The 22,604-nt window shown below is 37.2% G+C and overlaps 1 protein-coding gene and 1 pseudogene across 2 annotated transcripts in view; both read left to right on the forward strand.

Moving 5' to 3' along the window:
* The window catches only part of STRN3 (striatin 3), a 114,147-nt gene that overhangs the window by 19,232 nt on the left and 72,311 nt on the right, over nt 1-22,604 (forward strand). The gene's annotated exons all lie outside the window — the stretch shown is intronic.
* On the forward strand, nt 13,019-13,704 carry LOC114493211 (annotated as a pseudogene).

Here is a 22,604-nt window from a genome sequence, read left to right on the forward strand (position 1 = left end):
GAAACATCCATGTGTTGCCTCCCATATGCACCCCAACCAGGGATTGAGCCCCCAACCTAGGTACATGTTCTGACTGGAAATCAAACCTACAACTTTTTGGTGCATGGGATGACACTCCAACCAACAGAGCCACCTGACCAGGGCATGATTTTCTTCTTTAATGAATCAGTTTTTCTCATGAGAAAGCTGTTAAATATAATTCCCTTGCACTCTGCACATTTCTTCCTAAGGCAAACTGAGCTGTTTCAGATTTGGTGTGTGTAAATAATTCATTAACCATTTTAATACCAGAAATGTCAGTATAGAAGCCCGAGAATGCTAATCATAGGGATTAAAATTTACAGCTAATACATCTTAACAAGACATCTAGTTCAGTCCTCTCATTTGACAAATGAGGCTGAGAACAAGAGATAAAGGGTTGTGGAGCCAGTTCATGACAAATAAGGATTAAAGTATAGGTTTCTAAACCTCCAGGCTAGTGTACTTTTTTTAATCAATACTCCTTAATTTAGTTTCTTATAATTTCTAAGAAAAGAGTTATTAGGGGTCTGAAACTGAGCAAGAGTTGTTATGGCCTTTAAAGTCACCTTGTTGCTCCTTGGAACAGTGTTAAACAATATATACATGCTTCAATAACAACAGCAATAATAATAAAGGCAAATTCTGGACTCCATCATTTTTATTACCCCTGAAATTATTTTGGATAGGTGAATTTGGTTTATTTTTAACCTTCCTGAAAGACAGTTCCACATATACCTTTGGGAACTTCTTCTTGATGACTCTGAGTTATTAGACAATGGAAACTTCACTGTTTGTTTGCTGGCAGGATTATATAATGAACATGATTTTCAAATGATGTCTGAAAGTGCTCTAGGATTTATCTTAAATATGTTCTTAAATATTATCTCTTATCTTAAATATGTTCTGGATCATCTGAATTGTAATTGAATCCTGTCACTTGACTCAGGTTAGAATTTGCATTCATTTTTGGTGGTGCCAAGTATATACTGTTTTGATCATTGGGTACTAATATTAAGGGAAAAAGTAGAACTAATTTTAATTAATAAGATAATTTGAGTTAAGTGAAGACCAAATGATTTTATAGCACATGGAATTAATGTTTCATAACAATATGAAACAGAAAAACATACCTGAGGCATTTAGTAGTTAGTACAGGCATTCCATACTTAAAGGAAGCTTACAGTGGTTAAGTTACTTAGTACCGTTTTCATGTTATAAGCAGAGATTTAAATTCAGCAAGATTGAACTATCCGTTTTTTTTTAAAGAATTTATTTATTTATTTTTAGAGAGGGAAGGGAGAGAGAAAGAGAAAGAAACATCGATGTGCGGTTGCTGGGGGCCATGGCCTGCAACCCAGGCATGTGCCCTGACAGGGAATCGAACCCGCGACACTTTGGTTCGCAGTCCGCACTCAATCCACTGAGCTACGCCAGCCAGGGCTGTACTATCCATTCTTTTAAGTGCTTTTGTTAAATTGAATTTTGTTTGGAAGTTTTTGTATTTAATTTATTTGGCTTTATATTTATGTAAGATATCCATAAAAATTACTTAGTTTTATGTTTGCATAGGTTTAAGTAATGTTAGGATAAAAATTTATGTAAACATTAGAAACTGTAGGAACATTTCTCCTTTATACTGAAATTTCAGAATCTGTGTCTCTAGAGTTCTGAGTTCAAGGGGTTGATGTTAGATCATCTAGGGTACCTACCTAAAGTATATGAAAGTAATAATGAATGTGCCAGTCATATTTTGTGTGTGTGTGGAGGCGAAGAAGGAGGAAAGGGAAAATTCTCATCTAGGAGAAAAATATTTTAAGTTATCATAATAGGAGTTAGGTTTCTTCTGTATAAAATATTTGAAGACATCAACTTCCAGGAGGAAGTTTTGATAATTTCAATCTTTGAAGAGTCATTCTATTTCTTAGGTTATAGTGAATGTGCTTTTTGAATGTGCTTAATTCTTGAAAAAAAATTCTGACATGGGAATCAAACTAAGAGTCCATTGATGGATGAATAGATAAGCGGAAGAAGACAGGGAAAAACAAATACTATATGATCTCAATTAGTATGTAGCATTTAAGAAGGAAAAAAAAACCATCGGTCTTGTGGTTGCCAGAGGTTGAGGGTGGGTGAGGGAGAATTTGAAGAAGGTGGTCAAAAGGTACAAACTTCAGTTATAAGGTAAATTAGTAGTGGGAATATAGTGTACACCGTGATGACTATAGCTAACACTGCTGTATGATACATATAGGAAAGTTGTTGAGAGAGTATTCCTAAGAGTTTTCATCACAAGGAGAAATTTTTTTTTGTTTTAATATTTTATTTATTTATTTTTAGAGAGGGAGGGGAGGGAGATAGAGAGAGAGAGAAACATCAATGTGCGGTTGCTGGGGGTTATGGCCTGCAAGCCAGGAATGTACCCTGGCTGGGAATCGAACCTGAGACACTTTGGTTTCCAGCCCGCGCTCAATCCACTGAGCTATGCCAGCCAGGGCCCTTAAGGAGAAATTTCTTTTCTTTTTTTTTTTTTAATATATTTTATTGATTATGCTATTACAGTTGTCCCATTTCCCCCTTCACTCCCCTCCCCCCTGTGCCCCCTCTCCCACCCACCTTCCCCCCCTTTAGTCCATGTCCATATGTAATACTTATGAGTTCTTTAGCTTCTACATTTCCCGTACTATTCTTGCCCTCCCCCTATCTATTTTCAACCTACATTCTATGCTACTTATTCTCTATACCTTTTCCCCCTCTCTCCTCCTGCCACCCCTACTGCTAGCCCCCCCTTGTGCCCTCTATTTCTGTGGTTCTGTTCCTATTCTAGTTGTTTACTTAGTTTCTTTTGGTTTTGCTTTAGGTGTGGTTGTTAATAATTGTGAGTTTGCTGTCCTTTTACTATACATGTCTTTTCTTTATCTTCTTTTCTTAGATAAGTCCCTTTAGCATTTCATAAAGTAAGGGCTTGGTGATGATGAACTCCTTTAATTTGACCTTATCTGAAAAGCACTTTATCTTCTCTTCCATTCTAAATGAGAGCTTTGCTGGATAGAGCAATCTGGGATGTAGGTCCTTGTCTTTCATGACTTGGAATATTTCTTTCCAGCCCCTTCTTGCCTGTAAGGTCTCTTTGGAGAAATCAGCTGACAGTCTGATGGGAACTCCTTTGTAGGTTACTGTCCCCTTATCTCTTGCTGCTTCTAGGATTCTCTCCTTCGTTTTTACCTTGGCTAATGTAATTATGATGTGCCTTGGTGTGTTTCTTCTTGGGTCCAACTTCTTTGGGGCTCTCTGCGCTCCTTGGATTTCTTGGAAGACTGTTCCCTTTGCCAGTTTGGGGAAGTTCTCCTTTATTATTTGTTCAAATAACTTTTCCACTTGTTGGTCTTCCCCTTCTGGTACCCCTATAATTCGGATGTTGGAACGTTTAAAGGTGTCCTCGATGGTCTTAAGCTTTTCTTCGATTTTTTGAATTCTTATTTCATCATGCTCTCCTGCTTGGTTGATTCTATCTTCCTTCTGGTCCACTGTGTTGTTTTGAGACTCAGATTCCTTCCTTTCACAATTGGCTCTTCTCCATGTGTCTTCCTGCATCCCTTTTATGGTAATCTGCATTTTTTCATGTAATTTGGATCCAAAATCCACCAGTTCCGTGAGCTTCCTGATCACCAGTGTTTTGAACTGTGCATCTGATAGATTGGCTATTTCTTGGTCACTCAAAAGGATGAGTCCTGGGGGTCTGATCTGTTCTGCTGGAAACATATCTTACGTCTTTCCCCGTCTCTCCTATTTTACTTATTTATTTATTTTTTCTCCGGTCTGGTCGCTCTTGTTACGGTGGGGGGCGGAGCCTTAGGTGTTCACCGGTGCTGGGCACCCCAGTCGCTAGCTTGTGACGTTATATGTGGGGGCAGGGGCGGGAGCGGGGACAGGAGGGATCAATGGCGACCCTTCCGTTCTCCTGGAGTCAGACACTTCCCTGGGCTTCTGGGCTGTGAGCTCTGCCCTGATCCCCAGTCGCTGCCCCACTGATTCCCCCAGCTGCTGCTTGCGTACTCAGGGATCACCGCTACACCGCTGCGCTCGCTCCTGCGTCCTGGATTGCTGTCGCGCCGATTCTGCGCCAAATTTCCCCCGACCTACACGCGCCTGCGACCCAGGCCAGCCCCACGCCTGCTCGCCCGGCTCGTAGTCCCCTACCAGTCTGGATGTACGGGTCTACTTCAACTTCTAGGCTGTCCGACTTCCATTTAGATAAATCCTCTGACAGTTCTGATATTATGACTGCAGATCATTGTTGTAAATTATTGTGGTTCTGTTCTTGGTTGTGCGAGGAGGTACGGTGCGCCCACCTATTCCTCCATCTTCCCCTTAAGGAGAAATTTCTTAAAGAATTTTTTCTACGTGAGAAGATACAAGTTAGCCAAACCTAGAGTGGTAATCATTTCACAATTAATGTAAATTAAGTTATCATGCTGTATCCCTTAACTGTGTATGTCAATTACTTCTTTATAAAACTGGAAAAAAAACCTTTGTATTGACTGTTGTAATAAAAATCCTCCTAATTTGTTTTGTAAGTTGAAAGTCTGGCAGAATGCCATTAGTAGAGTATAAGTAAGTCTATATTATGGACTAATCATGATCTACTTGGTAACTCCAACAGTTATTAGATGCCTCTTTGGGTCAGACACGACTTGTAGTTTACTCTTTCTAATAGAGGAATATAAGTGTGAATAAAAATAATTACAATGAATTGAGCTGAGTACCAATAAAAGTTTTGAATGAGTCTTTACTCTTGAGAAGATAATTCACTAATTTGAATTTATAATCTTAATAAAACATTATGAACATAAGTTTTCTTCTAATTATCATATATCTGCGTATGTCATTAAACCTTCCACAGGTGTTTTTTGTTTTTTTTTAATTCCTTACTTCCCTTATTCCTTCCTGACCTGCAGTTGCCAGACATTGTTGTAAATGCTTGGGGTATAACTGTGAGCTAAATCGTCAAATATCCCTGCTCCAATGGAACTTAGATTCTTGTGGGGTTGGGGGTGCGGAGGAAGGGTGGGAGGAGACCAACAATACATAAATAACTTATTGAGAAATTGTATGAATAAGAAAAATTGTTAGAAAGTGATGTGTTATGATAAAAAAATAGTATAGGAGGGTAAAGGGATTGGGAGTATATGGGGATGTGCAGCAGTTTATAACTTTTAAAGCAATGTTTAGGATAGCTCTCATTGAGATTATGGCATTTGAGCAAAGATTTGGCAAAGCAGTTACATGAATATGTGTGGAGGAAGAATTCACTGGCATTGCAAATAGCTAGTGCACAGCCTTAAGGCAAGTGGAATTGCACATTATTTGTCTTTTTTGTGACTGGCATATTTCAGTTATAATGGTTTTTTCCTTTTGAAGGCTGAATAATATTCCACTGCAGCACATACTGCTGTTTTGTTTATCCTCTGTGATGGACATTTGTGTTGTTACACCACTTTGCTATTGTGAATAGTGTTACTAGGAATATGGGTGTGCAAATGTCTCTTTTGTACTATGCTTTGAATTCTTTTTGGATATATACCTAGAGATGGAATTGCTGGATCATGATAATCATTTTTAATTTTTTAAGGAACTACTATACTGTTTTCCATAGTGCCTGCACGATTTTATATTCCCATCAAGAGTTTCAGTTTCTCTATGTCCTTATTTCTTTCTTTCTGTTTTTTTTTTTTCAGTAGTAACCCAGATGGATATGAAGTGACATTTCATTGTGGTTTTGATTTCTGTAATATGTCATCTTGAACGTCTTTTCATATGCTGCCTATTTGTATTGTCACCTTTGGGTGATAAATGCTTTGTGAAATTTTTTTCTCATTTTTAATTGTTTCGTTGTTGTTACCTAGCTTTCCCTATACTATTATCTCCATTGCTCAAGAATGACCAAAAGTCAAGACTTCTGGCCAAGGTGGAGGCATAGGTAGACATACTGTGCCTCCTTGCACAACAAAAATAAGGACAACAAAAATTTAGAAACAAGAAAACAACCAGTACTGACAGAAAATTGAACTGTATGGAAGTCTGACAACCAAGGAGTTAAAGTAGACACATTCATCCAGACTGGTAGGAGGGGTGAAGTTGGGCGGCTGGGTGGAGAGGACTCACCTCAAAGTGGCAGCTGGCAGGCCAGGTGGTCCCACATTTGCACACAAATAAACCAGGTGAAAATGGGAAGCGAGACAGACCGGCAGCCCAGGGTCCCAGCTTAAGGAAATAAAGCTTCAAAATACTGATTGAAAACACCTGTCGGGGTTGAGGTTCTGGGAGAGACTTCCAGCCTCACAGGACAGTTTGTTGGAGAAACCCACAGGGTCCTAGAACCTACACAAACCTTCCCACCAGGGAGTCAGCACCACAAGGGCCCAGTTTGCTTGTGGGAAGCCGTGGAAGTGACTGAAAACTGACAGAGAGCAGAGCAAGTGCCATTGTTCCCTCTTGGACCCCTCCCCCACATACTGCATCACAATCCAGTGACATGGGTTGCTCTGCCCTGGTAAACACCTAAGGCCCTGCCCCTCACTACGTAGCAGGCGCCATCGAGACCGGGGGTGGGGGGGCGGGGGAAGGTCCAAATGAAAGAACAGATCAAAGCTCCAGAAAAAATACAACTAAGTGACAAAGAGATAGACAGCCTATCAGATGCACCATTCAAAGCACTGGTAGTCAGGATGCTCACAGAATTGGTTGAATTTGGTCACAAATTAGATGAACAAATGAAGGCTATGCTAAGTGAAATAAAGGAAAAGGTACAGGGAACCAATAGTGATGGAAAGGAAACTGGGACTCAAATCAATGGAGTGGACCAGAAGGAAGAAAGAAACAACCAAACAGAAAAGAATGAAGAAACAAGAATTCAAAAAAAATGAGGAGAGGCTTAGGAACCTCCAGGGTATCTTTAAATGTTCCAACATCCGAACTATAGGGATTCCAGAAGGAGAAGAGGAAGAGCAACAAGTGGAAAAGTTATTTGAACAAATAATAAAGGAGAACTTCCCCATTCTGCCAAAGGAAATAGACTTCCAGCAAGTCTAGGAAGCACAGAGTCCCGAAGAAGTTGGACCCAAAGAGGAACACACCAAGGTATATCATAATTACATTAGCCAAGATTAAAATGAAGGAGAGAATCCTAGAAGCAGCAAGAGATAAGGAGACGGTTACCTACAAAAGTATTCCCATCAGACTCTCAGCTGATTTCCCAAAAGAGACCTTGCAGGCAAGAAGGGGCTGGAAAGAAGTATTCCAAGTCATGAAAGGCAAGGACCTACGTCCCAGATTGCTCTATGCAGCAAAGCTTCATTTAGAATGGAAGGGCAGATAAAACGCTTCTCAGAGACGGTCAAGTTAAACAAGTTAAGTTGACCACCAAGTTAACATCATCACCAAGCCCTTATTTTATGAAATGTTAGAAAGACTTATCTAAGAAAAAGAAGATAAATATGTAGAGTAAAATGACAGCAAACCACAGGTATTAACAACCATATCTAAAACAAAAAGAAAAACAAATGAAGCAAGCAATTAGAACAGGAACAGAACCACAGAAATGGAGATTACATGGAGGGTTAGCAACAGGAGTGGGAGGAGGAGAGAGGGGGTAAAAGTACAGAGAATAAGTAGCATAGATGGTAGGTAGAAAATATACAGGGGGAGGGTAAGAATAGCATGGGAAATGTAGAAGCTAAAGAACTTATAAATATGACACATGGATATGAACTAAAGGGGGGAATGTGGGTGGGAGAGGGTGTGTAGGGTAGAAGGGAGTGAAGGGGGAAAATGGGACAACTGTAATAGCATAATTGATAAACTATATTAAAAAAGAATGACTAAAAGGGTTCATAAATTTTTAGTGTCTGTAAATTATATATACTGATATATTCAAATACAGTTTGTTAGTGGTATTTTCTAATAAGCCCTTTCACAGTGTGGCTTCTGCTAACCTTCCAGCTTTATCTCCCTTGTATCTCTTCCCCTTCTCATTCTATTCCCCTTCTCCTCAAAGATATATAGGCATATTTTGGAGATGTTGCAGGTTTGCTTCCAGAAAGCAAGCATTGCAATAAAGTAAGTCATAATCTTTCTGATGGTGGAGGGTCTTGCCTTCAATTTGTTTGTTTGTTTGTTTAGATTTTATTTATTTTTAGAGAGAGGGGGAAAGAGGGAGAGAAACTTTGATATGAGAGAAAAGTAATGATCAGTTGCCTCTGGCTTGCACCTCTGCCGGGGACTGAACCAACAGCCCAGGTGTGTGCCCTGGTTGGGAACTGAACCGGCAACCTTTTGCTTTGTGGAATGACACCCAACCAGTGGAGCCACACTGGCCAGGGCTTGCCTTCAATTAAAAAAAAAAAAATACAGCAGCTGTGAAGTTCAATAAAGTGAAGAGCAGTACAAAGAGGTTTGCCTGTAAAGTTTCACTCACACTTTGTTATCCTAAACTGGTAAAGTTAGTGTATCTTCTTTGCCCTTCAGGCCTTTGCCCATGTTGTTTTCTACACATGGAATACTTCCTCCCCTGTTTGAATTGTCTTCACACCTCTTTAGTTCAAAGCTTAGCTGTCATTTTCTCTGGGACACCATCTTCAAGCCTACAAATGTAAATTAGATTCTTTTCCTATGTGGTTAAATGTTCCTTTATCATAATGTTTATGAAGCTGCATTTTACATGCCTATTCTGTTTGCTGTCTTTCCTACAGTAGGGTATAAATTGTGAGAGTAGGGATTATATTGGCGTTGTGCATCATTGTATCCCCAGAGCAGTAGGAGGCATTCAGTAAATAATTGTTTCAAGAATGAACATTAGTACTAATATTATTTCAACATTAATATGTGCAATGCACTATGAATGATACAAAGTTGAACACAAGTTCTTTTAATTAGCAAATATTTGACCCTGTCCAAAAGGTCCATGAAAACATTTGGTCCTCACCAAAAGATCCATGGAGATATTTGCCCCGTGGTTAACATAAATTCTGCTCTGCAATCCTGCTAATTTTGAAGCCTGACTCATATACCTAGTCCCATGTTTCATTGCTAGCTAGGCTACCCAAGCAAGAAGAGTGGCTATTGGCAGTATAGCCACTACACAATTATTGGACCATAAAACATGACAATTTTAATGTTGTAATCTGCTAAACCAAAAGTGAAATCAGTGTTACATAAATCAAGAGATGTCTCCAAAGTATGGATGTTTTGGACAGGATCAAACACCCTGCAGTGGTTCCTTTATTCAGGCAATTTAAAATCTTACGGAGTAGAGAGGAGTTTCCTCTTCCTTTGTCCTACTCTACATCACTGTTTGTCTTTAATCCTCACCCAAGAATATGTTTATTGATTTTTATAGAGAGAGGAAGGGAAGGAAAGGGAAACATCTATCGGTTACCACCTATTTGCATCCTGATTGGGGATTGAACCCACAGCCTAGGATGTACCCTGATTGGTAATTGAACCGTGAACCTTTTGGTGTATGGAACAATGCTCCAACCAGGTGAGCCACCATTCAGGGCTATGTCACCTTTTAATAGTGAGAACTGCAGGCTGTTAAAAGATGAACTAAAGCATGTTAAAAATTTTAAGGGTTTATTTAAGAAAAATTGATCATGAATTGAGCAGCAACAAACCAGAAGCTAGTAGGAGCCCTCTGTGAACAGGAGACAGGAAATACTTAAAGAGAAGAGGGAGATGCTGAGCTATTGAATTGCTTGATTGGGTATAGCTTAAGTGGAAAGCATAGTTGACTGTGATTGGTTGTCCTTAGGTTTGATTTGTTAACCTTGAGGCATTACATACAGACTTAGGTTTTGGGTTGCTTATGTAGGCTACTAAGGCATTAAAACCAGCTCAGCCTAATGGCCTCCTTGTTTATTTTAACCAGGTAAATGATATGATCATATCTGGTTAAAGGCTGATGAAAATAGAGCCTAGGAATACTGCTGACTTAACCCTGAAGCAGCTAATTAGATAGTGGTTAGTGTGTTTTCTGTAAGGGGTAAGATAAGTTATAAGTATTTTAATCCCAATTTCTTCCTTTTTCATTACTGTCACAGATGAAATCTGGGTAGTGTCACTTTTAGGGAGCCAGCTAAGGTCACACTTTCTGGTACTTTCATATACTTACAGGTTAAGGAATGTTCTCTCTCTCTCTGTCTCTCTTTTTTTTATCAAACGTATGGTATCTTAAGAGCCACAGCACCCTGAAAGCCCCTGCTAGAGTACTGTGATATGCTGTCACATTGCAGAGGTTAGCTCCTAGGCTATTGAGCCTGGACTTTTGGTTTTGGTTTCTTTTTGTTTTGTTTTAAACTGTGTACAAAATATATACCTCCTTTCTTAGTTTATAGTCTCTTGTCTTGTGCCAACTCCAATTTCAGGAATAATTTATCAAGTTTTGTATTATGTTATATGTCTTATGGTAAAACTATAAATAAACATAAATCCTAACATGGATCATCGTTACGTATGTTTATGTAAGGATCTGAAGGATTTTCTTTGATGGCATATGTTCGTATTTTTTTTTAAAAAGTGTATGAACTGTGAACAGCTAGTACTAAAGATCAAGTATCTTATCTTACAAATAATAAACAATAGTCTTCCTGAATTGCATTCAGTTTTTAAAGAGTTGAAGATAGTTCCATAAAAAAGAAACACATTGTAGGAATTTCTGTATGCTTGGGTCTCATCTATTCATATTAGTAAATATCCATTACTCTTAAAGTGTACAACACAGTAAGCTCTTAGAGTCCCAGTGCCAAAATTGCACTAGTAGTATACTCCATTTAATTGTTGTATTTATGTATCGTTTTAACATCACTAATAAGAAATCAGGTGAATAATTTTTCTTTTAGATATTTAAAAGCCATCCTTCTCAAAAAGATAATTGTTACTTATTAACAACTAAGTTTTACTTCTTATCAAGGATTTTTCATGGAGAATAGTAAACTTAAAAAGTTTTATAGGTCTTGTGGGAAGATGTTATTGAATTGTAGGGAAATAAAGTCCAGATCATCTGGCCATATTGATGGCTGTGGTAGCTCTGGACCAAATCAGAGACGTCCTATTGGGGAAATTTTCAATAAGTAATAGTGTCTGATAGGCAATTAAGGGCATTTCCAAAAAACATTATTGTTTTTTTTCATTGACTTTCTTAACGTACGTTAAATATATGCATATATCAGGGATTCTGTTCAGGTTTTTTCTTCCCTTGGAAATTAAAAACTTTTTATTAAATAACTGTACATGGCTCTGGCTGGCGTAGCTCAGTGGATTGAGCACAGGCTGCGAGCCAAGCATCGCAGGCTCAATTCCCAGTCAGGGCACATACCTGGGTTGCAGGCCATGACCCCCAGCAACTGTACATTGATGTTTCTCTCTCTCTCCACCCCCCCTTCCCTCTCTAAAAATAAATAAATAAAATCTAAAAAAAGAGGAATGCTTACTTATAAAAAAATAAATTAATAACTGTACATGGATAGGATTTAGTATTATAACAAAAATGTGGGTATAAACACTTAACTCTTAAATTATGATTCTTTTGGCTTATTCATGCTCAGTTTCTTAAATGTCTTAAATATATTCTTAATTTTGATCATTAATGATCATTGGATAATTAACAGAGTAGATAAACAGAACTTCTGGGATCACAGACATTCCTATTGAACCAAAGTGAAAATTTCCTTTATGCTTGTGGAAAAACCTGCATTTTAGAAAAGAATGTCATTTATCCTAGATGAATTAAGTAGTTCTGGGTTTGTGATTCAGGTAGAGATTATATCTGTGTTCCCATATATTACAGTTGAGAAAACTGAGAAACTGTAATTGTTACTTCATTCATTCATTAAGCAACAAATATTAAGTTTTTACATATGCCAGGCACTGTTCTTAGTAATAGGAATATATCAGTGAACAAAAGACAAATATTCATACTTTTATGGAATTACATTCTGGTAGTATTTGTCTAATTAGTGGTAAAACAAGGACAATTGATTAGGTTTAGTATTCCAATGTTCTTAGTATGAAAATGGGCTGGCAACTATTTTTCATCCTGCCTGCCAATTCAAATAATTTTATTATGGCTACCTAGAGCCTATGTTTTGTTAAGAACTCCTTTCTAACTCTGAGGCAAAGTTACTGATGTCTGCTTTTGGTTTGGGAGGGGAGCTGGTAGCATCCTGAGATTATCAACCCTGCCCATATCTCTTTAGCTGATTTTCTTTCCCAATTCTTTTAAACTGCGTTTTATCTTTAGCTTGGTGAACAGGACAAGGTACCGTGTAGTGAGTGAGACTGCATGGCTCAAGTTTTATTGCCTCCACTGCCATTCTTGTGATAGTAACCAGGCGGTTACTTAACCTCTTTGGCTCTTCAGTAAAAGTGAGGGAAGTAATACCAAGTCATAGGATCATTGTGTGGAGTAAATAAACATACACACTGAAATACTTAAAACTGTTTGGTGGGTAGCACACCTGACAAGAATTTGTGATATTTATTCTTCTAGCTTTTCATTTACAATTCTGAAGTGAAAAGTTCTGAAAATCAAAAGGTTTCTGTTAACTATTGGATGGCGGACACTTTACCTGAAGTGACTTAAGGCTATTAACCATCTTTATCACATTTGCTGAAAACTCATATTTGGTTGATTTTGTTGTTGCCACAATTTGCATTGGATGAGGTGTTATGTAAAATGTGGTATAGACACTTTACTGATAATTTCCAGGTGCTGTGATCATGGGGAAGCAAAAGGAAATAAACAATCATGAAGCAAATGCTTAGTCTGAGAGATCAGAGGCTCATGAGATAGTCAAGTGTGTAACATCCACATAGCTGCTGAGTTGAGTACATTGGTGAATGGTTTGGGAATTGAACATCTAAGTGTTCACCTCATTCCCTTTTATTGTACCTTATCTACCATATCGTATTTAAGCCTCCTAATAGTTCTGTGAATAAATAAAAGGACAGAATAAAGCCTAAAAAGAAAGAAAAGAAAGATCCTAGTGCTCTGAAGGAAAGAGAAGTCCCCCAATATTTTTCTTTCCTATTCTTCCAATATAACACACAGCTGGGCCCACCTTACCACATCCTGGTTGATACTGACTTTATCAACTTTTCCATCAAGGCTAAACTGAACTTACTTGTGCAGTGAATGGACTGTCTCTATGCCGAGTGTATACCTTGTATAATTGACTGGGTAATGGCTGAAATTGAGAAATTGGGGTAGAAGTATCGAGTGGCTCTAAGGATCACCAAGGATCCAGGATTTGAATGATTACTATGCACACACAAAGGAAACTATGCAGATTACTGTTTAGTACAGAGAGTAACTCAGCACAAGTGTTACATTATAGCCACAGTTGACCAGGACCTTAAATGAATCCGGAAGATCCCTGGAGTTGCCATTGTGTACATTTCTAATCATAGGTACAACATTGAGCGGATTCCAGATGATTATGGAGCCCCTCTGTTCTAATGCTTAAAGGATAAGGATGAAGTTCCTCTGCTTTTTTTCAACTGACTTTCTTTCTTGCCAGTTTATGAAACATGCTACAGAATGGGTTATTATTGCTCCACTCACCCATTTGCTTTGTTATGAGCTAAGTATGGTTAAATACACTCACTTGTTAATGTTGCTTTGAAAAATAAAAAAATAATAATTTCCAGAACACATTTGGCTTAGAGGATTTTGGTGAAGGAATGTGAACTGCTAATAGTGAAAATCATATAACATAACTGTACTAAAAATGCTTTGAGTTTTAAGAGAAAGAATAATAAGTTAATCTAAGTTGTTTTTGAAAACTTGCTTGTGAAGTTTTTTATTTCTAATTTGTTTTTGCATCCAAGTACTATCCAGTCCCGACCCTGCTTAGCTTTGGAGATCAGACGAGATCGGGTGTGTTCAGGGCAGTATGGCCATAGACTGTAATTTATTTACTTTTATTATAAAATTTGAAATATCTTTTGGGGGCTTAAGAAATGGCTTCAAGAAACATACCAGTCTTAAGAATGTAAGTTTGCCCTCCAGTAACAAGAAAGATGGTTTTTGCCCTCTAACTGTGAAGACCTGTGAAAACCATTTTGTTATTTTTTGATAAAACGGTAATCTTTCATTTCGTCAACATTCTCATTATTGGCTTCCACAAAGAATCAATCTTGTCAGCAGAAAAAAAAGAAGACCTGAAAGTCACTTATGTAAAAGGCTTTTACTGCTTAGTTTTTAAAAAATTTATACCCACCCATAGTCCAAAAATAATTTTATTCTTTTCAAAGATACATAAATAACAATAAAATGTTAAAAGTAGCAGAGTACATTTATTATTAGCTTAGACATAACTTGATTGGTTTAAAGCAAACCAATTATTGTCATGTAAAATGACATTGGGATTTTAGAGAATGGTGCTGGTGTTTTTATTAAATTTATAGAATTAAGTTTTTGTTATAAATAGACGACATTAAAGGTTTTATTTGCATCTGGAAATGTTAGTGTTTTTTTTTGGTGTATGTCTTTTCCCTGCAATTCTTAACTAGCTATAAAATTGGAAAATGAAAATTTTGACAAGCTATTTCCAAGCAAATTTTTTATTATTTTTTTTTTTGATGTTTAATTTTGTTTTTTGATGACCCACCAAATTTTTTTGCGGTGGGTGTATCATTTTACATTCGCCACTAGCAAGGCAGGTGAGTTCCAACTTCTCCCACATCCTTGCCAACACTTAACTGTTTTCCACTTTTTAGTAGCCATCCTACTGGACATAAGGTGTCATCTTATTGTGTTGCCTTTTTAAAAACTTTTTATTGAAATTGAATTTATTGAAATTACTGGGATGACATTGGTTAGTAAAATAGGTTTCAAAATAGGTGTACAATTCTATAACACATCATCTGTGTATTGTATTGTGTGTTCACCGCTCCAACTCCTTCCATCACCATATATTCCCCTTATATCCTCTTCTACCTCTCTTCCTCCCACCGCCCCTTGCCTCTGGTCATCACCATACTGTTGTCTGTATCTGTGAATTTATTGTTTTTTGTTTTTTTCCCCCTTAATCTCCTCACCTTTTCCATTCAGTCTCCCAACCCTATTTCCCTCTGATGGCTGGCAGACTGTTCTTTATGAATCTGTTTTTGTTTTGTTATTTTATTTTGTTCATTAAATTCCATATATAATTGAAATCATGGTACTTGTCTTTCTCTGGCTGGCTTATTTCACTTAGCATAAGGCTTTCCAGGTCTATCCATGCTCTTGGAAAGGGTAAGATTTTCCTCTTTCACAACCAAGTAGTATTCCACTGTGTAAATATACCATGCTTTCTTTTTTTTTTTTTTTCCTGTTTTTGATTCCAGAAAGAGAGGAAGGGCGTGGGGAGGAAGGAGAGATGGAGGAGGGGAGGGAGAGATGGGAGAAACACCAATTGCTTGCCTCCTGTATGTGCCTCAATCTAGGACCCTACTCGCAATTGACGCTTGTGCCTTGACTGTGAGTCTAACGAGACCTATGCTCCAATCAACTGAGTCACAGGACAGCCAGGGCCATGCCACAGCTTTTTTTATCTACTCATTTGCTGATGGACACTTGGGCTGCTCCCAAATTTTGGCTATTGTAAATAATGCTCCACTGAACATTGGGATGTTCACATGGATTTGAATCAGTGTTGCAGTTTCTTCAGATGTGTTCTCAGAAGTGGGATAATGGTGTGTCAAAAGGCAGTTCCATTCTTAACTTTTTAGGTATCTACATACTGCTCTACACAGTGGCTGCACCAGTCTGTATTCCCACCAACAGTGCAAAAGGGTCGCCCTTTCTTCACATCCTCCCCAGCACTTGTTGTTTGTTGACTTATTGATGATAGCCATTCTGATAGGTGTGTTGTTTATTCTTCTTGAGAAGAGAATGCCTTTTACATGCACCTCATTAAGTGGGAAGCTGACTGTGCTTGCGTTACTAGATAACTGTTACAAAGATTTCTGCACAGTGAATCGACACACTGAATTATGAGGCTAAATGTGTGTGTGTTTTTAAATCTAAGTTCCTTGATTCTATTAATTAGCTAGGTTTTGAAACCTTTGTAAATATGATTTTTTGGTAGTTTTATATAAAATGTCAGTGGGCCAGCTGACTGTATATTTACAGCTGAATCTTGCTTAACCTGAAGTATTTAAGTGCTTGGAATAGAATCACATGTATAATTTTAGTCCACCATTAAGGGGAAAGGGTACTAACATTTGTTAATAGCCTACTATTTTCAATAGTGGAGTTAAGAATTTATTAATTACTATAGCCTGATTTTGCTTTTAATTTTTCAACTCTAAAGTATTTAACACTTTTTTGTTAATTCAAGTTGTGTAATGGTGTGTAATTTCTAAATATTTCTTAGTTTTTCAAAAAGTTCTAAAGAAAGTCTTAAAATCATTAAATAAAACAAAGCTCACCTGTATCTGGTGTTTGCATTTAGTTTAAATTTTGTTTAAAATAAAATCAATTTTGTTAAGTAATTTCTTTGTTTTAGGCAAAAAAAATTATTTTAGAAACATTGGAAACTACAGTAATTGTGAAATGTTAGGCTAATATTAGCAGAATCAGTGTTGATTGTTTTTGCACTGGTGACCTCTAGTGGCCTTGAAATTAAGTGATCTGTCAATATCAAATAATTTTTTTTAGATTCTCATGTTATAAACACATGCTGATTGTTCAGTAATCTCAGGTGATAAATAAAATATGGTCCTAATGAGTAACTTTACCTGTATTCAAAGGAAGAAAACTTACTTTAAAAATCACTGAATTAACTGAGATTGGATATGGAAACAAATTTATAAAAATTCATTTTTGCCCATATAATATGTTTGTGGTAATGAATTTCAAGTTAATCACCTACTCTTATACTCTTGAAGTGAAATAATTAGAAACATACTCAAATTAGTTGAATTTGTCAAATAAAACACAAAAACATGTGGTTCCTAAAAAAGTCCTTTTAATGAAGTTACTACATTTATTATTGTAGAACCTTTTTCTTCTCTTAACTGAAGAACCTAGGTCTTTGACCATATCTTCATAATAAAAACACACCTTTTTAAAATTAAAAAAAATTTTACTGACTTTTAGATAGAGGGGAAGAGAGAGAAAAAAAGATATCAGTTTGTTGTTCCATTTATTTATGCATTCATTGGTTGATTCTTGTTGTGCCCTGATCGAAGATCAAACCTGCAACCTTGGTGTGTTAGGATGACACTCTAACCAACTGTGAACTACCTGGCCAGGGACAAAAATACACTTCTTAAATATAACCCTTAAGTGCTAGATTAATTTTTTAAACATTTTAAAATTGTAAAATATAATTTGTATACAGGAAAATGTATGAAACACTGCACAGTTTAACCAGTTATTATAAAGAGAACAACCATGATATCATTCTTAGGTCAAAAAATAGAGCCTTGCCAGCACCCCAGAAGTCTTACATCCTGTCTCTTCTAAATCACCACTGCCTACTTCCCATATAAGGGTAACCACTATCTTGACTTTTTGCAGCATCGTTTACTTGCTTTTTTTTAATGTTACCTTGATATGTTATGTAAGTGTGCATTGCTCATTAGATTAGTTTTGTCTGATAGTGAACTTTCTATAAATGGAATCATATAGAATGTTGTCTTTTGTGTCTTGCTTTTTTCTTAATGATGTTTGTTCATCTGCATTGTATGTAGCTCTGTAGTATTTCATTGTACTAATACATCACAATTTGTGTTTTCTAATTGATACATATTTAGATTGTTTCGCACTTTTGGCAACTGTAGAAAATGCTCCTGGGAATATTTTATTATAGGTCTCCTATACACACACATATCTGCATTTCTTTTGGATATATACCTAGGAATTTTTTTTTGTTTTAATGTATTTATATCTTCAACTTTAATAGATAATGTAAAACTTTATCATAGTGGCTATACCAGTTTATGGTCTCATAAATTCTTTATTGGAGTGATTTATACCTTCTTCAACAAAGAGTACAGTTAGATTTTTAAAAATTTTAGCCAATCAGGTATTTTGTTATTTTTTTCATACTTTTAATTTATATTTCTTTTTTTAAAGGTTTTATGTATTTTTAGAGAGGGGGCAAGGGAGGGAGAAAGAGAGGGAGAGAAACATCAATGTGTGGTTGCTTCTCACGTGGCCCCTACGGGGGACCTGGCCTTCAACCCAGGCATGTGCTCCAACTAGGAATCAAACTAGCGACCCTTTGGTTCACAGCCCATGCTCAAATCACTGAGCTATATACTAGCCAGGGCTAATTTATATTTCTCTGAGTACTATTGAGGTTGAGAACTGTTTTATATCTTGATTGACCATTTTGATATTTTGTGATCTTGTACTGTTAGTCTTTTTATAATATCTCCATCAGGATGTCTTTTTTTAAAAAGTGGTGTGTCATTTTGGGTATTGGATAGAAATTTTTTGTTTATGAGCCCGTTCTCAGCTATATGTGTATGTTTTACAAATACCTTCTTTCATCTGGTTTTCCTTTTTTAAAAAAAGACTTTATTTTTTAAATTGTATTTCACTGATTATGCTATTACAGTTGTCCCAATTTTTCTGCCTTTGCCCCCCCCCCCCCCCGCCACCCTCCACTCCCTCAGGCAATCCCTACACCATAAGTTCTTTGGCTACTCCATTTTCTGCACTGTATTTTATATCCCCGTGGCCAGTCTGTAACTACCTGTTTGTACTGCTTTAATCCCCTTACCTCTTCACCCAATCCTCCCACACCCCCTCGCATCTGACAACCATCAAAACACTCTCTGAACCCATGATTCTGTCTCTGTTCTTCCTGTTTGCTTAGTTTTTTACATTCAGTTGTTGATAGATAATGTATTTATTGCCATTTTATTCATAGTTTTGATCTTTATCTTAACTCCTTTTAACATTTCATACGATAATGGTTTGGTGATGATGAACTCCTTTAATTTTTTCTTATCTAGAAAGCTCTTTATTTGCCCTTCAGTTCTAACTGATATCTTTCCTGGGTCCCTCCTTTTCATGACTTGGAATGTTTCTTGCCTGCCCCTTCTTGCCTGCAGTTTCTTTTGAGAAATCAGCTGACAGTCTTAAGGGAACCCCTGTGTAGGTGACTATCTGCTTTTCTGTTGCTGCTTTTAAGATTCTCTCTTTATCTTTAACCTGTGGTAATTGTGATGTGTCTTGGTGTTATGTTTTTTGCATCCATCTTCTTTGGGACTCTCTGTACTTCCTGGTCTTGCGTGTCTATTTCCCTCACCAAATTAGGGAAGTTTTCTTTCATTATTTTTTCAAGTAGATTTCCAATTTCTTGCTCTTTCTCTTGTCCTTCTGGCACCCCTATGATGCAAATGTTGGAATGCTTGAAGTTGGCCCAGAGGCTGCTTACACTATCCTTTTTTCTTTTTTTATTCTCAAAGAGGATATTTTAAAAATATTTTTAAAAAGCTGTGCTAGTCCTGGCTGGGAAGCTCAGGTGGGTGGAGTATAATTTTTTTACACCAAAATGTTGCAAGTTTGACTCCCAGTCAGCACACAAACCTAGGTTGTGGGTTTGATTCCTGTCAAGATGTGTGTGGGAGGCAATGATCATTGTTTCTCTCTCTCTTTCCTCCTTTTCCTCTCTCTTTTAAGTCTCTTTCCTCCTCTTCCTCTCTCTCTTAAAAAAATCAATAAACATCCTCAGGTGAGGATTTTAAAAAATGTGCTAAAAAGCATTTGACATCTTGCCCGTGTGTAGGTGTACAATTAGTAGTGTTGAGATAGAACATTTTTATCTGGCAAATCTGAAACATTAAACCTATTAAACAACTAGTAACCACCTTTCTACTTAATGTTTCTATCAATTTGACTACTATAGATACCTTGTAAAAGTGGAATTGTACCATATTTGTCTTTTTATATGTTTCAGTTAATATAGCATAATGTCCCAGAGATTTAGTCATGTAGTATGTGACAGGATTTCCTTGCCTTTTAAGGCTGAATAATATTCCTTTGTATGTACATACCACATTTTGTTCATCCATTTGATTGTTTGATGGACAGTTGGTTTGCTTCTACCATTTGGCTATTGTGAATAGGGCTGCTATGAACATGAATGTGTAAATATCCCCTTGAGACCTTACTTTCAATTCTTTTGGATATATACCTAGAAGTGGAATTGTTGGGTATATGGTAGTTCTAGTTTTAGTTTTTTGAGGAACCTCCATACTGTTTTACATAATAGTTAACATCATGTTAAAAATCCACGAGCAGTATACAAGAGTTCCAGTTTGTCTACATCCTCACCAAAACTTGTTAATGAGTGCTTTATTTTGAAAAATTTTACATTATTACTAGCTGAAATTCATAGTTTAAGGTTCATTGTACATTGTACTGGTGTGTCTTGACAAATGCATAATGTTATGGAACTACCATTACAACACCATTATAGTATCATACAGAATATGTAGTTTCACCATCCCTGAAAGTTCCCTGTACTTCAACTGTTCCTTTTCCTCTTTACCTGCCCACCCAACCCCACCAAAAAATAATAAATAAATTGGCTTGGCAACCACTGGTGTTTTTAGTTATCTCTATAGTTATATTTACCTTTTTTAGAATGCCTTAAGTTGGAATCGTGCAGAATGTAGTCTCTTCATCCTGGCTTTCCTTAGGAATATGTATTTAAGGTTCCTCCCTGTCTTTTCATGGCTTGTTAGTTAATTTCTTTTTATTGCTCAATAATATTCTCATGTATGGGTATACCACAGTTTGTTTATCCATTCACCTGTTCAAGGGTATCTTGGTTAATTCCAAGTTTTGGCAGTGAGGCATAAAGCAAGTGTAAACATTCGTGTCCAGAGTTTTTGTGAACACTGGCTTTAGATTTACATAGCTGCCAAATGAACATGATTGGCGGATTTTATGTTAAAATTATATTTAGCTTGTAATAAATTGCCAGTGAGTCTTGCAAAGTGGCTGTACTATTTTGCATTCTTACTAGCAATGAATGCCAGTTTGTGTTACCACTTCTGAGCAGTTTTTTGGATTTCAGCCATTCCAATGTGTGTGCAATGGTGATGCGGACACCGACCAGCAGTGTCCACGACATTGTGGATGAGACGAGACAAATTCACACGGACTGCCAAGTCCTGGGGAGGAAAAGGGACAGCATGGCCACTCTCTCAAGGGGAGAGCACCCCGACCCTTGCCTTGACAGACTTTTATTGCTTTTCTGGGCACATTACATTGAGGATGATCCTCATTTACTATGCACAGGTTCACTTTAGGTGGTTACCTTTTACAGAAAACAGAGGAGAGGATGTTGCTAATTACATCACAGAAGAAGGATATTTGCAAATGCAAAGGGAAAAGTGGTTGAACTGGTTACACTCGTTCTTGGAAGGCACAGCATAGGTTTTAGGAAGTTACTTTAAAGATACATAGTAAACGTTCGCTGCCTCAATTCTGGGTGAGGGAGTTTTAGCAAAAAGCAAGTCTCAAAGTGGCTTAGGTATAATGCAGGCCTGATTCCCCATGGGAGGACCTATCCATGGGCATGGATCCTGTGTACCGGAATTTGCTTTCCACTGGCCTTTCCGAGTGGGAGCTGGGCCCATGCCACACAAAACAATCTCCTATACAATAGTATCACATTGTTGTTTTCATTAATATTTTTCTGATAACAATGATGTGTGGAGCATATATTTCATATGCATGTTTGCCATCCCTGTATCATCTTTGGTGAGATGTCTCTTCAAATCTTTTGCTCTTTTAAAAATAGGGTTGTTAATAAGAGTTGATTATTAAGAATAGTTGTCTTAAGAAGGCTTTCATATCCCTGGCTGGTGTGGCTCAGTGGATTGAGCGCTAGCCTGAGAACCAAAGGGTTGCCAGTTCGATTCCCAGTCAGGGCACATGCCTGGATTGTGGGCTAGGCTCCCCCATGTGGGATGTGCAAGAGGCAACTACACTTTGACGTTTCTCTCTCTCTCTCTCTCTCTCTCTCCTTTCCTGTCTAAATATAAATTAATACAATCTACTAAAAAAAAGAATGCTTCGATAGTTTGGACACTTGTCCTTTATCACATATGTGCTTTGCAAATATTTTCTCCAAGTCTGTGGCTTGTCCTTTCATTCTTTCAAATTTCTTTTGTAGAACACAACTATTTTCAATGTAATAAAATTGAACTTATCCATTTTTTTTCCATGGGTCATGCTTTTGGGTTTTGTATTTTAAAACTCATCACAAGACCTAGATTTTCTTATGATGTGTTTTAAAAGTTTTATAATTTTGTACTATACATTTAGTATATTATATATTTAATATAGAGTGAATATCCAAGGTCTGTCCAGAAGGTATCCAGCCACATAATATGAAAAATGGGGACATTTATTGAAGATAAAAAGATACAAGAAACATTGTACATAGGACAATGATGCCTCAGTCCCCTTGAGAGTAGGCACCTTGGGACCTCACACAGTTCTCCCAGTCACCATTAGCTGCCCTGTTGTACTTTTCTGAATCTCATTGAGATTTCCTGAAAGCTCTTCCCTT

This window comes from Phyllostomus discolor, chromosome 1, assembly GCF_004126475.2.
Source record: "Phyllostomus discolor isolate MPI-MPIP mPhyDis1 chromosome 1, mPhyDis1.pri.v3, whole genome shotgun sequence".
Classification (NCBI taxonomy): domain Eukaryota; kingdom Metazoa; phylum Chordata; class Mammalia; order Chiroptera; family Phyllostomidae; genus Phyllostomus; species Phyllostomus discolor.